Source organism: Equus przewalskii, chromosome 7, assembly GCF_037783145.1.
Source record: "Equus przewalskii isolate Varuska chromosome 7, EquPr2, whole genome shotgun sequence".
NCBI classification, from domain to species: domain Eukaryota; kingdom Metazoa; phylum Chordata; class Mammalia; order Perissodactyla; family Equidae; genus Equus; species Equus przewalskii.
The window spans coordinates 77,917,348-77,931,846 of NC_091837.1; positions in this window are offsets into that span (position 1 = coordinate 77,917,348).

Consider the following 14,499-nt stretch of genomic DNA (forward strand, 5'->3'; position numbering starts at 1 on the left):
ATTAAGAAGGAAGAGCAAACAAGACAACACTGCCAGGTTGTGAAATTCAATGTGTTTGAGCACCTACCGTATGGGAAGTGCTGTCTGGGGAGTAATTGGTTCTTAAGGAAAAATTCCAGATTTCAAAGACAGCCCTGATTCCAAATATTCTCCCCCAAAGTCAGACTAGTTGTCAGAACTTTGTCTCCACTTTTGGACTGGAAACTGGAAACTATGTAACTGTACCTAGCAGATGGCAGTTCTTTCTAGTCTGGAATCTGTTATTTATTGGTTAAGTAAGCACGGACACGTCACCTACTCTCTCAGCTTCTGCCTCTTCTCTGTAAAATGCAGAGACCCCCTACAGAGAAGGTGTCTGTTCTCTGGTTCTGTCTGGAAACTCCTCTGTCTTAAGGGAACACTCCTTCCCCCACTGTAGCCTCCCAATCATGGAGCTCCATGGGGACTCCAGTCACAGTTTCTGTTGCCCCTGGCCACAGGAGATGGCATATATCCCCAAACAGTTAGAATTCTCCATAATTTATCCCCTGGAATTGATTCCTTTCCTTTCTATCGGCAACGCTGGGAAGGTAGTGTCCCCTGAGCTGCTGGCTGCTAGATTTTGGTCCCCATGGAGAAAATCAATCTGAGAGAATGAAACTGATATGTGTGGAAGATGGAAGGGGAGAGAGGCAGAGACAGAGACAGAGATAGAGACAAACAGACAGAGACAGACAAGGAGGGAGAAGGAGAGAGAGAGAGAAAGAAAGGAATCCTGAGTCCTGAGGCTCACTCACGCTGCCCCTCCCCCAGAGGGGCCTTAGACACCAGCAGCTCCTTTGTGCCTAATTGGCTTCAAGTTAGGTTTCTGTCATTCGCAACCCAAAGAATTCTGACAACTCCTGACCACAAGGATTATTTCTAGACTCAATAAGATTATGTAAACTTGTTAAGCTAAAAGCACTATGCAAACATATGACAAAATTATTACTGTTAGGTGGCTTCTGCACCCAGGGACAAGGCAGATAGAGAGACACTTGATCTGGAATATATAGTTCTCAGGATGAAGACATACTCATAAACGCATCAATCCAGAAGAGGACTAAAACAGTCCCAGTGAGCACGTTTGCTAGTGAAGGATGGTCATGAGGATCCTTGAACTGGTCAGGACTGTGTTCCTCATGGTGTGTGAAGCTGCTGATGGAGGCTGAGCCTACTGCCAATGCAAGATATGCATCGCTGAGGAGCTCTCCTGGCGAATCGGAACCTGTTATTATTTATTGACATAGTTTACTAAAGAAGAGAATTTGCTTCAAAGAGAAGGCCTGCAATTAACCACAGAAGTTAATTAAATCTCATGGAAAGAGCATTAATCTTTGCCACATGTGTAAGGGGAAGGAATGGAGTGGTTGCTAAGTATCATTGAAAGCGTAACTAAGAAGAGAAGGAAAGCCAGTATTATTATTGAGAACTGAGTACAAACTGCAGATAAAGATGTGCTGATGGCCTTCCCTTCCAGAAGGTGGGGAGTAAGCACCATGAAGTCTAGAAATGTGTGGATGTTAGGGAGACTTATGGAGCCTGCTGGGCTGTCTTTCAACAGTGAAAAACCATCACTGTGACAGACCCAGCTCGCTGTGGGATGAGAGGGGTTCGGGAGCTCCCAGGGAGCCTCAGTTTTGTGGGCCCCACTCTGTTCCCTCCCAGCTGTGGGCAATTGAGGGACAATCTGCCAGGTGGCCTGTGGCCCGCTCCAGGGCTCCCTGGGATCTTATTCAATTCTCACAAAACCACAACCCCGATGCACTGGCACTTCTGGCAAAAACATATTTTGGCAAATGCAAAACTGCTAATGAAATTAAGTAACATTCCACACAGCATCTGTTCTGTGACCATTTTACCAGCTTCTGAGTAAACTGGCATTTGAGAGTAACCTCAGGCAGCAACCTACGATGCTTCTCACCCCCCAGCTCCAGAGAGCATCTCTGGGGAGCAAGAGTTGGGAGGTAAGTCAGGAAGAATGTTTACGGCCCATTTCCTTTTGTTACTGAGGCCAGTGCCTCCTTTCTATTCCCACTGCAGTTATGCATCGCTTAATGATGGAGGTACCTTCAGAGAAATGTGTCGTTAGGTGATTTTGTTGCTGTGCAAACATCATAGAGTGAACTTACATAAACCTAGATGGTATAGCCGACTACACACCTAGGCTGTATGGCACTAAACTTCTGGGACCTCTGTTGTATATGGTTGTGGTCCGTCCTGGACAGAAATTTCATTATGCGGTGCATGACTGTGTTTCCATCCAAGTCTACCTATACAATTGTAAGAATGTTCTGTATTGGTTAAGACTTTATTAGTAGCCAGTGACAGAAACCTAGTTTTACCCAATTTAAACCAAAAGGGAACTTTATTATAAAGATACCAGGGGTCTCATGGAACCTGGGTCAGGAATGAGGTCATGCCTAGGACCTCTGGAGCATGGAACTCAAACGTGGTCAGGACTCACTCTCCATCTCTCATCTCTGTCCACCCTGTGCATCCAGTCAGGTTCTCCCTGTCCTCTTTCTACAAATATGTTGTCTCTTCTTCTCTGGTTCATGGAAGAAAAATGACTGTGGGAAGCCCCAGGCACTGAGGGAAAGACTCCCAAATCCCAGAATGCTGAAGAAAGACTATGCCAGCTGTGTCAGGTGCCACCCTTGCACTGGACCATAAAGGCCATGATGGATAGGTGCTGTGTTTGGCCCAGTGTGGTTGGCACCTATGCTAGGACCTGTGGCTGCACTCAGGATCCTATTGGAACACGGGGGCTGCTCTTGCACATGGATAGCCAACCTGCTGCTGGCTCTTCCCTACCTCTCCTGCCTGTCTCAATCCCATCTTCATAGTTGGCCCCAAAGCTGAGGGCTTGCTTGCACCACAACTCTCTCTTCCACCACGTGGGACACTGGACTATGTCTATACTGCCCTGTACTGTCTGAAGTGGGTCTGAATACCCCAAAGCTGTCCAGCTTCAGAGAGTAGACGTGAATTCAGATTCTAAATCTTCCCAGATTTAGATGGCATGGCTGGCTTCTCATCATTCATAACATTATAAATGTCTAAAATTACCTTAATTATTTATTTGTTTACTTATTGTCTCTCTCCCTAATAGAATAAAATGTAACGCAAGCAAGAACCTTATCTGTTTTGTGCACTGTTGAATTCCCAGATCCTAGAACAATGCAGGTAGTAAGGGTTCGATAAATACGTAAGTTTTAATGAGTTTCTTTAAGAACAGCAAACCCTTAATTTTAAACTTAGAATTCCCTTTTCACAGGATCATGTTATCCAGTCATAGAATTGTCATGTGTATTATTAACAGCTTTGCCCCATCTCTCCACGTCCTGCATTTTAATCTCTTCCTTTGTATCCCAAGATTCTGTCCTTGCCCCAGCACAGACAGCCAAAGATGAGTTACCTGCTTCGGGGAATAAAGGGTCACTTCAGAGTCTGAGACTACAGTGGTGAATTCTTGACTTCTAAGGTCAAAGGTACAATTCAGATGTAAAACCAAAAAGATATGAATGGGATCGCTATCTAGCATAACCAATTTTTCTTTGAACGCCCTTCAAAACACTAAATTAGGGTATAGAGAGGAAAGTTAGAGGAGAATCAGTAGAGATAACAAGAGTGGTCGTTGCATCCAGCCCCTTCCACCTGGGTCCTGAAGGTGGAGCAAGGTATAAAGACACATGCTGTTTTTCAGACTGATAATCCCAGAGCAGAGGGGCATCATCTGGACCTCTGAGTGTGTTACCTGTGTCCTCTGAGCCACAATGGTGTAGGATAATAGAATAGAGGTGGGTGGAGGGTTTTAAGGCCAAGTGACGCTGAGTGACGGTGCCAAAACTCACTCGGGAGTCAGAAACACTCAGGAATTACCCAAGAAAGGACCAAACGAGAGAGGACTGGTAGACCCAAAGAAGCTTTGGGCTTGAGGTTATACATGTGAGTATGAAGACCGAAGGTTATGACAGGACCTCAGGCACTTCAATGGGGGCACTAAGGACAGAAACCCATGACTCAGCAGTGGAGGAGGTCATGTCTGAGGACCAGAAAGACAGACTACATTTCCAAGGATGCTAGAACAGAAGTGAGACAGATCAAAAGGGAGAATCAGATGCAAATAACAGCCTCTCAAAGTCAGGGTACACCACCCTTAACTCAGTAGCCATCTGAGGAGGAAAGGGAGGGGGTAGGAGAGAGTTTTTAAATAATCTCAAATTGACCCAGTTTTAAAACTCAAAGCGACTATATTAAGTTCCTGCAAACCAGGCAGAGGGGGCTTTAATATAAATTTTCTAAGTTACTGGAGCATATAGTTATATTTTTGCTCCCCAGAAGCCATGATTGTGAAATTTATACTTGCCACAAGACATTAGATGCCACAATTTTGTTTCTACAGATGAAGAAATTGAGGCCCAAGGAGAAAGATGGATGGTTCAAGGTGACACTGCTACATGTGAGCACAGCCAGGAAGACAACTAGATCTCTGAGTCTTGTTCAGGGTACCCAGTACTACATGGGGCTGCCTTCCTATGTCTATAAACTCCTTCAGAAAGTGTTGAGCCTCATCCATGTAGCAAATGTAAGAAAATGGCTCCCTACCTTTTTAAAAATAGAGCATTCAGTTAAACTGAGAAGTCAAATTTAAAAGCTCTTGACTACCTCACGACAGTCAGGTAGCATGGGACATAAATCAAAATGAGCATCTTTTTAAAAATTTTATTTGTGTGTGTGTGTGTGTGATGAAGGTTTGCCCTGAGTAACATCCATTGCCAATCCTCCTCTTTTTTTGCTTGAGGAAGATTAGCCCTGAGCTAACATCTGTGCCAGTCTTCCTCTACTTTGTATGTGGGATGCCTCCACAGCATGGCTGATGAGTGGAGTAGGTCCGCATCTGGGATCTGAACCAGTGAACTCTGGGCCGCCGAAGCAGAGAGGGCATAACTGTAACCACTTGGCCATGGGGTCGGCTCCCTCAGAATGAGCATCTTTAGTTAATGAATGTCATCTTCCCTCCTTCCTTCCCTCCTTTCTTCCTTCCTACCTTCCTTAGTTCCTTTGTTCCTTCCTTCCTTTCTTCCTTCTTTCGTTCCTCTCCTTTGTTACTATTCCTGACACTTTTCTTAGCATAAAATTCCTCGTGGCTGGTTGTAACAACTGTAAGGCATAGGGAGGTAGTCAGAAGAGTCAGCTGGGAGAGAAGAGGGTGGCAGTTTGAGAAATGGCTTATTTTGACAAGAGCACTTAGGCAGCAGAGCTGGAGACAGATTGAGGAGGAGGGAAAGGCAGCCCGAATTTCCACCCTCTGCTGATGACATCCCTGGTAACAGCGCAGTTCTTCTGAGGCATATCCTTCCACAGATGCAAAAGACAGCGAAGGCAGAGAACGACTCAGAAAGCTGATGTCTGGCACCGTTAACCAGGTGCTGCTGACTCAGATCTGAGACGATGCGACTCCTTCCTACCCAGCCAGCCAGGCTCCTGTGTTCCTGCTAGGGCTGACCCAATTCCAAGTCATCCATCAGACGTCTTCCTGTTTGTGCTCCATTTGAGAATGAGTCCCACCTCTCTCCATCAAGCAGAAGTAGACCAGGATCCCCGAGATTCTGCAGTGTTCGTGACTTGGGGCTGGCGTTGGTTTCCAACACCATAGTCTGTAGGCAGTGACTTGAACGCAGAAACTAAAACGTTAAAGTCCCACCTGGAACTGTGTTTGAAACCTGGGGGTGGGTTTCAAAGGGCAGAAAAGAACAGAGGAGAGACTGTGTGCTGGCGAGTGAGAGTATGATCTTAGATTTGACAGAGCTGGACTCAAGTTCCGGCTCTGTCATCTCTCAGCTTTGTAATGTTGGGCAAGTTGCTTATCATCTCTGAGACTTATTTTCCATTTTCTGTGAAGTGAGGTTTTTGTAAGCATGAAACTGATAGTAAGAATAAAGAAGCTCTGCCAGCCCTGGTGGTCTGGTCTAGTGGCTAAGATCTGGTGCTCTCACTGCCATGGCGCCAGTTCATCTCCCAGTTGGGAAACCACACCACCCACGTGTTGGTTGTCACACTGTGGTGGCTGCATGTTGCTGTGATACTGAAAGCTAAGCCATTGGTATTTCAAATACCAGCAGGGTCACCCCTGGTGGACAGGTTTCAGTGGAGCTTCCAGACTACACAGACTAGGAAGAAGGACCTGGCCACCCACTTCTGAAAAAATCAGCAGTGAAAACCCTATGAATAGCAGTGGAGCACTGTCTGATATGGCGCCGGAAGGCGAGAGGATGGCACAGAAAGACCGGGCGGGGTTCCGCTCTGCTGTACACAGGTCACTAGGAGTCAGAATCGACTAGACGGCACTAACAACAAATAAAGAAGCACTTATCTGATACAAAATACACATGCAAAAATGTTAGCTGGGATAGCCTCTGTAGCAATTCCTCACCCCATTCATAAGGGCTACCCTGATGTGCTAAGGGGTTCTAAAGCAGAGTACATACCTTTTATGAAGCCCTACCTAGTTCACCTCTTATACCATTTGACAATCATGTCTGCTCATTTACAGCTTCACCTCGATCTGAGAACTCTGTCTTTTTCACCTCTGCATTCCTAGTGCTCTACAGAGCAAATAAATCAATAAGTAAGAGAGTGAACCAATTGTTGTATGGGAGATTTTGTAAAATTCTATTTCTGATTATCTCACGTGAGGGGAGGAAGGGTGTATGGTTGTCAGCCTGTGTTTAGGGGATTTCAGAAGGAAAATCGATATACTTATTTCTTTATGGAAAAAGGAGAAATAAAGCAATACTATGTTTTGGTTTAAGACATACAATAAATCAGAGACAACTCTATAATGAGGCAGAGGAATGCTTGATTTCTGACACTAGTCAAACTAGATCTTCCCAGGTATTGGCAGTAGGGCTGATAGGAATTAAACCCTGCTCCTTTTCCTAGATCTTTGGAGGAAACAGGCCAATAGGAGCTAAGACTCTGCATTTGATATCACAGCACTGCTGGAGATGGAAAATGAGGAGCTGAGAACAGAGACAGAGAGAGGCTGAGTACCAGTCAAGGGTGGGACTGGAGGTCTGAGGGCTCAGTGGTACCGAGACCTCACTTGACTTTAATGACTTCCTTTGTAAGAACAAGTCAAACAGACAAAACTTGCGGTCCAAGAACATCAAGAGTTGGTCTATGAAGGATCCCCAAGATCACATCTGTCACAGCTACATCATGTGGAGGGAATGTGCGGATGCTGAAGGTATACCCTGTCCTTTGGCCAGGGGTGTGAGGTTGGAAGGATGGCTGGTCAGGTGTCACACCTTCTGCTTTTCCTCTATCAAATGGCCTCTTTCCCTGTTTTTAGGGCCAACTGTTAAGGAAGTGCAATTTCAACAGTGTTGAGCATAATTTTTGATAAGTGGTTGTCTTCTGCTCTACTTTTCTAGAGAATTTTGGGGCTGTTCAATATCCTTTCAATAGAAGCTTTATGATTGTTCAATCTTAAAGATGAGCTGCCAGCTGTGGTAGAAATTTGACCTAGATGCATTCTGAATCCCTTTGAAGTATTTGGTGTTATGATTCTAAATGGAGCAATTGGCCAATAACTGGGCCATTCAGGCTCCAAAATCACCCATGGCTGAAATACACAGATTATTTTGTTTGAAAAGTGGGACTCTTGCAAGAGTGTTACACCAAGAATTGCCTAAGTTCTCCACTCACTTTGAGTTGACAAGATTTAAATGTCTGACCATTATTTTAAATGTAATTGCTTAAAGCCTAGTCCAACAATTTAAGTTTTTTTGCCCTCTCTAGGTTTAGCTAATTGAATGACACTGAAGAAACATTTCTCTGCAATGCCCCCAGGGATGAGATGTTGCTTCTGGTTTACTATCTTGGTAAGGAGGGGGCGTTTTATGGGGTTCCACTTAGCTCTTCCTACCATAATGGCTCTTACTTATGGATCAGAGAGAGAACATGGGGATTCTGAGAGTGACAAGTGTATCTATGCCAAATATGCATCCAAGAACTAAGGAAATAACCACAAGTGAATCCGTACACCAACTGGTCCCACTGTGAGTCAGACTTGGGCTAATCTCAATCTACTACTTGACCACTATTAGCTCCTACTTGGACTTGCGGGCACGGTCACAATTTTGTGTCTAGGAATTAAAGTCAATTCAGAGACAGTGTCTAGTAATCCCCTAAAGATCTGGGTAGTTCCTTTTCTCAGTGTACAGTCACTCCTGTAAATGGCCACAGGTCCCACTGGGAAGGTTTAGAGAAAGAGTTAAGGTGCATACTACCGAGTGTGGAGAAGTTCTCTGAGAGGTGACAGACTGGAGCTGGCAAGAAGGAAACTGCCTACTATGATGCTGATGAGACTCCCTGGGGAGCCACCTCCTTGAGCACTACTTGCACTTGCTAGGGAGCTATCTTTTGCGGTGCCAGGGAGACTTGCTAGGAGTCTCACATGTCAGTGGAACTAGGAAGAGGTGCCCCTTCCTCTTGCAGTGTTTCTCCAGCACCGGCTAATGACAAAGCTTAATAAAGCTCAACATTATTCCCTCTGACAATGGAGAAACGTCTGCAAGGTCCAGCTCCAGTATCACACAGCAGGGTAAAGAAGGGTGGATTTGGAGCTGAGAGGCAAGAAACTGACAAGGCTATTTATTGATTGGACCAGTTTTTTTTTTTTATAATTGAGCACCTACTATCTGCCAGGCACTGCACTTGCTGCCGGGTATGCAGAATATAAGAGATTCTATCTCTACCCTAGAGAATTACACAGTTCTACAGAGAGACAGAGACTATATGAGAATGACTTTAAGAAAGAGGGTGCCTAATGTACAGTAAGTGCAATAGGAGAAGGGGAGTCTGGGTGTATGAGGAAAAAGTCTTCCCCAAATAGGTAGAGTGAGACCTTTTTCTTCCAGGATGTGGAGGAGTCTTCTAGACAGATTACTAGGACAAAGACCAGGTATTAAAAACATGCAATCCAGCTGACAAAAAGGCATGAAGGTGTGACAACATGGGTGTTCAGGGCATTATGAGGAATTCAATAATGCTATACTGCAAATTTCAAGAGGAGGAAAGGTTCGAGGTGAGGCTAGTGTCCTTCCATAGGTGTGTGTTTAGGGCTGCTCTCTGTCATGCAAGGGACTAGAATAAAGTCCGGAAAGGCACGTGGTATGGGTTAAGATGCAGGCTTTCCTGGGAAGGGGAAAACCCACAAAGCCAAGGTCATCAAGCAGAGATGCACATGTCTCCCCAGTCTTCCCTTTTGCCCCGTGGAGAAGTGAGTGTGCTAGGATGTCTGATGAACATGGTGTGGGTGCTGCTCCAGTGGATGGAACCTTTGCCCATCTGGGTCTTTTTTCTTATGGATCAAGTGGGAGAAAGTGTTCTTATCAGTAGGAGAATATGTAGGCTGTTCGACACCTGGCTGGCTTTGTGGAGCCACCTATGTACAAGAATTGTTTGGGAAACTCACCTGCCCTGGACCCTGAGAAATTTGGGGTGGTGGGATACTTAGTCCTGCTGCCAGAAGGGGGAAGGTTCTGGTCATGTAGGAAGCTAGGCTTGGGTGCTACCCTCTAGCAGGGAGAAGGGGGAGCCCCTGGGTCTCAGCCAGCCCCTTCCATAGTCCATAGAAGGCATGAAGGCAACTCATCGTGGACCTTCAGTCTCATTTGTGGACAAGGTTGTCCCTTGAATGTCAGAAAAGCATGCAAAGGCCAAGCAATAAAGAATTTTATGTGTCATATTGAGAGGTTTAGATTTTAACCTATTAGGCCATGGGGAACCACTGAACAATTTTGAGCAGTGACTTGCTCAACATGGTCAAACCTGCAAGTTAAAAAGAACAGTCCAGCAGCATGTGGAGGTTAGACTGGAGGGGTGTGGGACTAGAGGTAGAGAAATGGCTAAAGCTGAAGGGAAAAGAGGAGGAGGCATTGAGCCAGGGCAGTGGCAGGGTATGCAGAGGAAAAGACAAAGAGATGCTTGGAAGGTAGAATTGACAGGCTTTCCGGTTAACAGTTGGATGTGGGGTGAGAAGTATGCGGGATGGCAGCAGGGATCAAGGATGACTACGAGATTTGGAATCTGGGTAGACAGAGGTGCCATCAATCTAGATAAGGAATACAGGAAGGAGAGCAGGAGAGCAGGCTGAAGAGTGAGATAGGAAGACAAGGATGAGTTCTGTTCTGGAAATGCTAAGTTTGAAGTCTTTGGGACATCCATGTAGTAGTGTCCATAGGCAGCTGCGTTTACGGGTTTGGGGCTCTAGAGGAAGCCCCTGACTGGAATACAGATTGAGAGTTTCCAGAATATAGGTGGAGGCTGAAGCTTATGGTAGGGAGGATGTTATACACGAGTGCCAGCATCAGACACAGACAGATGAGCTCCCAAAATAACAGCGCCAAATTTTTGGCTGCTGGAATGATGGCAGCCCTAGACCGAAGTCAAGAGAATCAACTCAGTGCATCTTAGGAAAGAGCTTGGAATTCTCTAGAGTTAATAAGAAGGAGTACTTTCTTTGGGAATGTCACCACCAGTGACAGGAAACAAAGAGAACACTCTAGTTCTCTTAAGTTACTTATTTCTGTGGATTAAGGAAAGAAATTAGTAACAATAACTCCTCCTACTGCCTCTGAGAGTCTATTATGAGCCAGGTGGGTGCTCTGCATATATCACCTCACTTGAATCTCACGACATCCCTGTAAGGCAGCTATCGTCAGCCCCATTTCATAGATGAGATACTAACATTCAGAGAGATCAATTCACTTGTCTGAAATGACCACACTTAGTAAATGGCAGAGCTTAGACCACTGTGGCCTAAGCATGAAGTAAAAAAAAATTGTCCCTGAAATACTTTATATGATGTCCCAGTGGAGAAAACACCAGCCCGTGGACCTGGCATCAAGACCGAGCTGTGCCCAGTTTGGCAGTGTGACCTTGGGCAGACCACTTACCCTCTCTGAGAGCGGAAGTGCTCAGAGAATGGCTCAAGGGAGCATAGGGAGGGGCCAGCACCTAAAGCCACAGCAGGATCAAGTAAAGGAAGGGGCATTTGGCCAAACCAGGAAGTGAGAAAAAGCCTGGACGGGGCAGTGCACTTAGCCCAGAGCCAGACCGCTCTGTCAGGAAATTCGGGTTAACAGAAAAGACTGCCCCAAAGAACAGCCTCCTGTGTGTCACCGTGGTGAGTGGGGACACCTCCCTGCCCCCCCAGCACCAGTGCAGGGCTGGGTAGAGTGGATACCTTAATAAACAATACCCCGCCCAGTGTGGCCCCGCCAGCCTTGGTTGTCACGGTGCTGGACACAGGGCAGTTCAGGGCCTGCTCTCCTCTGCTTTGGCCTCTGAGCCAGCACTGCCCTCCATCTGAGCACGGCTAGCCTGTCTCTATTTTGTTTAGTCATCAGTGGTCTCACCGCCCTTCGCATCCTATTTTCAGATAGTCATCGCAGCAAGTGGTTTCATAGCTTTCCAAAGGCCAAATAGAACAGTTTAGCAGTTAAAGGACCTGCTGAATGTTAAAATGCAAGCTTACCTCCCACTTGTCTAGTCAGGAGAGCGCCAGGGGCATACGAGTGACACCAGAACTAGCCGTATCCATCATTAGAGCATCTGTAATGAATGCAGAGAGATGCTAAGACTCAGCCACGAACCGGAATGGTGTTGGTCATTGTGCTGCTCACTGGTAGTAATAATAATGATAATAATAATAATCATTATGCTTATAAACGCTGACATTTACAGAGTTCTATGTACTACCCTCTGTTCTAAGTGCTTTACTTCTAAGAATGACTCTTCATAACAGCACGCCTGTGAGGTTGTTGTAATCATTATCATGTCTCCAGTTTACAGGAGAGGAAGTTGAGGGACAGAAAGGTGAGCTAACTTGCCCAAGGCCACACAGCTAGTAAGTTTTAGAACCTGGCTTGCACCCAAGGCTGTCTTACACCAGAGCCTAGGCTCCTAACCACTTTGCCAAATTCTAATTCCAGCACACAGATGCATGAAAACATATTTTCAAAACACCGGGTACCTCTGAATGTGAGCTGCTTTGGAAATAGGGCCTTTCTTTGCAGATGTAATCAATTTAAGATAGAATCAAGGAGTATGGTGGGTCCTAAATCCAATATGACTGCTATCCCTATAAGAGGACAAGAGACAGACACAGAGGGAAGATGACGTGAAGAGGGAGGCAGAGATAGGAGTGATGCTGCCATAAGCCAAGGAATGGCTGGGGTTACTAGAAGCTCGAAGAGGCAAGGAAGGCTCCTCCCCTAGAGGCTTCGGAGGGAGCACAGCCCTGCCCACACCTTGATTTTGGACTTTCAGCCTCCAGAACTGTGATAAAACAAATTTCTGTTGTTTTTAAGCCACCCAGCTTGTGGCTTTTGGTTATCGCAGCCCAGGGAAAAGGATACACTAAATATCAGTAACATATACAGAGCGGGGAAGGCAGCTCAGTGGGCCCTGTGCTACAATGGCTCTGTGCAGGCCAATGCAGTTTACACCATTTCTAGGGACAAGCCCCCTAAACGGCATATGCGTGTATAACACTTATAAAATTTACAGTTTACAAAGCATTCACACATGTCCTGTCTGTGATTGTTACAACTAACAGGTCAGATACTAGCGATATAGGGTTTTTTTTCAAATTAAGTAGACAGTTTTTTTAGAGCAGTTTTAGATTTACAGTAAAACTGAGTGGAAGGTACAGAGGTTTCCCGTATACCCCTGCCCTCACACATGTACAGCCTCCCCATTATCAACATCACTCACCAGAGTGGTACATCTGTTATAACTGATGAACCTACGTTGACGCATCATTATCACCCAGAGTCCACAGTTTACATTACGGTTCACTCTTGGTGTTGTACATTCTATGGGTTTAGACAAATGTGTAATGACATGTATCCACCATTATAGCATCCAACAGAACAGTTTCACTGCCCTAAGAATCCTCTGTGCTCTGCCTATTCACCCCTCCCCACTCACTCCTGGCAACCACTGATCTTTTTACTGTCTCCATAGTTTTGCCTTTTTCAGAATGACATATAGTTGGAATTATATAACATGTAGTCTTTTCAAATTGGCTTCTTTCGCTTGGGAATAAGCGTTTAATGTTCCTTCATATCTTTTCACGGCTTGATACCCCTTGTTTTTTTTTTTTTTAGTGCTGAATAGTATTCCATTGTCTGGATGTACCACAGTTTATTTATCCATTCACCTACTGAAGGACATCTTGGTTGCTTCCAAGTGTTGGCAATTATGAACAAAGCTGCTATAAACATCATGTGCAGGGTGCACAGACATAAGTTTTCAACTCCTTTGGGTAAACACCAAGGAGCATGATTGCTGGATCTGATGGGAAGAGTATGCTGAGTTTTGTTAAAAAACTACCAAACTGTCTTCCATAGTGGCTGTAATCAGTATGGTTTTTAGTTTACAGATGAGGAAAATGGTTCCAGGAAGTTAATCAACTAGTCTGAGATTGGACAGTACTTGGGGATTTGCACCCAATGTCTCTGCACTGCTCCTTACCCAGTGCTCAGCCTAAGCAGGAACATGGAGGCAAAGTCCAAATGATGTGGCATGAGGATCTTGGGCTGGTAAAACCTGGGTCTCGGGTTTGTTGGTCACAGTGATGTGAATTCTTACTCTTCTCCCACAAACCTGCTCCACCCATAGCTCTCCTCATCTCAAATGAGGGCAAGTCTGTCTTTCTAACTCCTCAGGCTAAAAACCCTGGAGTCAGCTTTAACTTCCTTTCTTCTCTCATACCCTAATCCTGAGGGCTCTGCCTTCAAAATATATCCAGAATCTGAACACATCTAAACACCCTCACCGCTACCACCTTAGTTCAAGCAACTGTTAGTGCTAGTTTTACCTGTCATTATATCTTCCTGATGGGCTGATGAGAACTGCATCTTCCACTTACAATTTTATACAGCTGGTGTTTGGAAGCATATTACACAGACTAGCTTCTGCTCCATACATGTCAAACCTTGTTTCTCCACCATTACCCACACACCTCCAAGGCCAGGTGCAGTAGGACACTCTCATATCAGGATACCACCTCGAGTGCAAATTCCTGCCATGATGTCAGGTGAGTTGGCACAGTGGGTGACAGTATTTCCAGAAGCCGTTCCTACACCAGGATGGCAGGAAATGACCATGAACCCCATAAATATATCCACTAAACCCAAACTAAATGTATCTCCAACTCAACTTCTTAGCTGGACCCTCAAAATGCTCCTTATCCCTCTCCATGAAAGAAGTATGATGGAGGGGAAGTTGGAATGCAAAGAAACAGGACTCAACCAATAGTAATTCATATATCTTGCTTTTTAAAATTTCACAAAACCATATGACCATTTTTCTCCAACGCCTTGGAAGGGGCCTTTGCAAATGAAGGATTCCAAAGCTTATCTTTCATTAGCTTCATAGTGAGTCAGCTTCTGGGATATC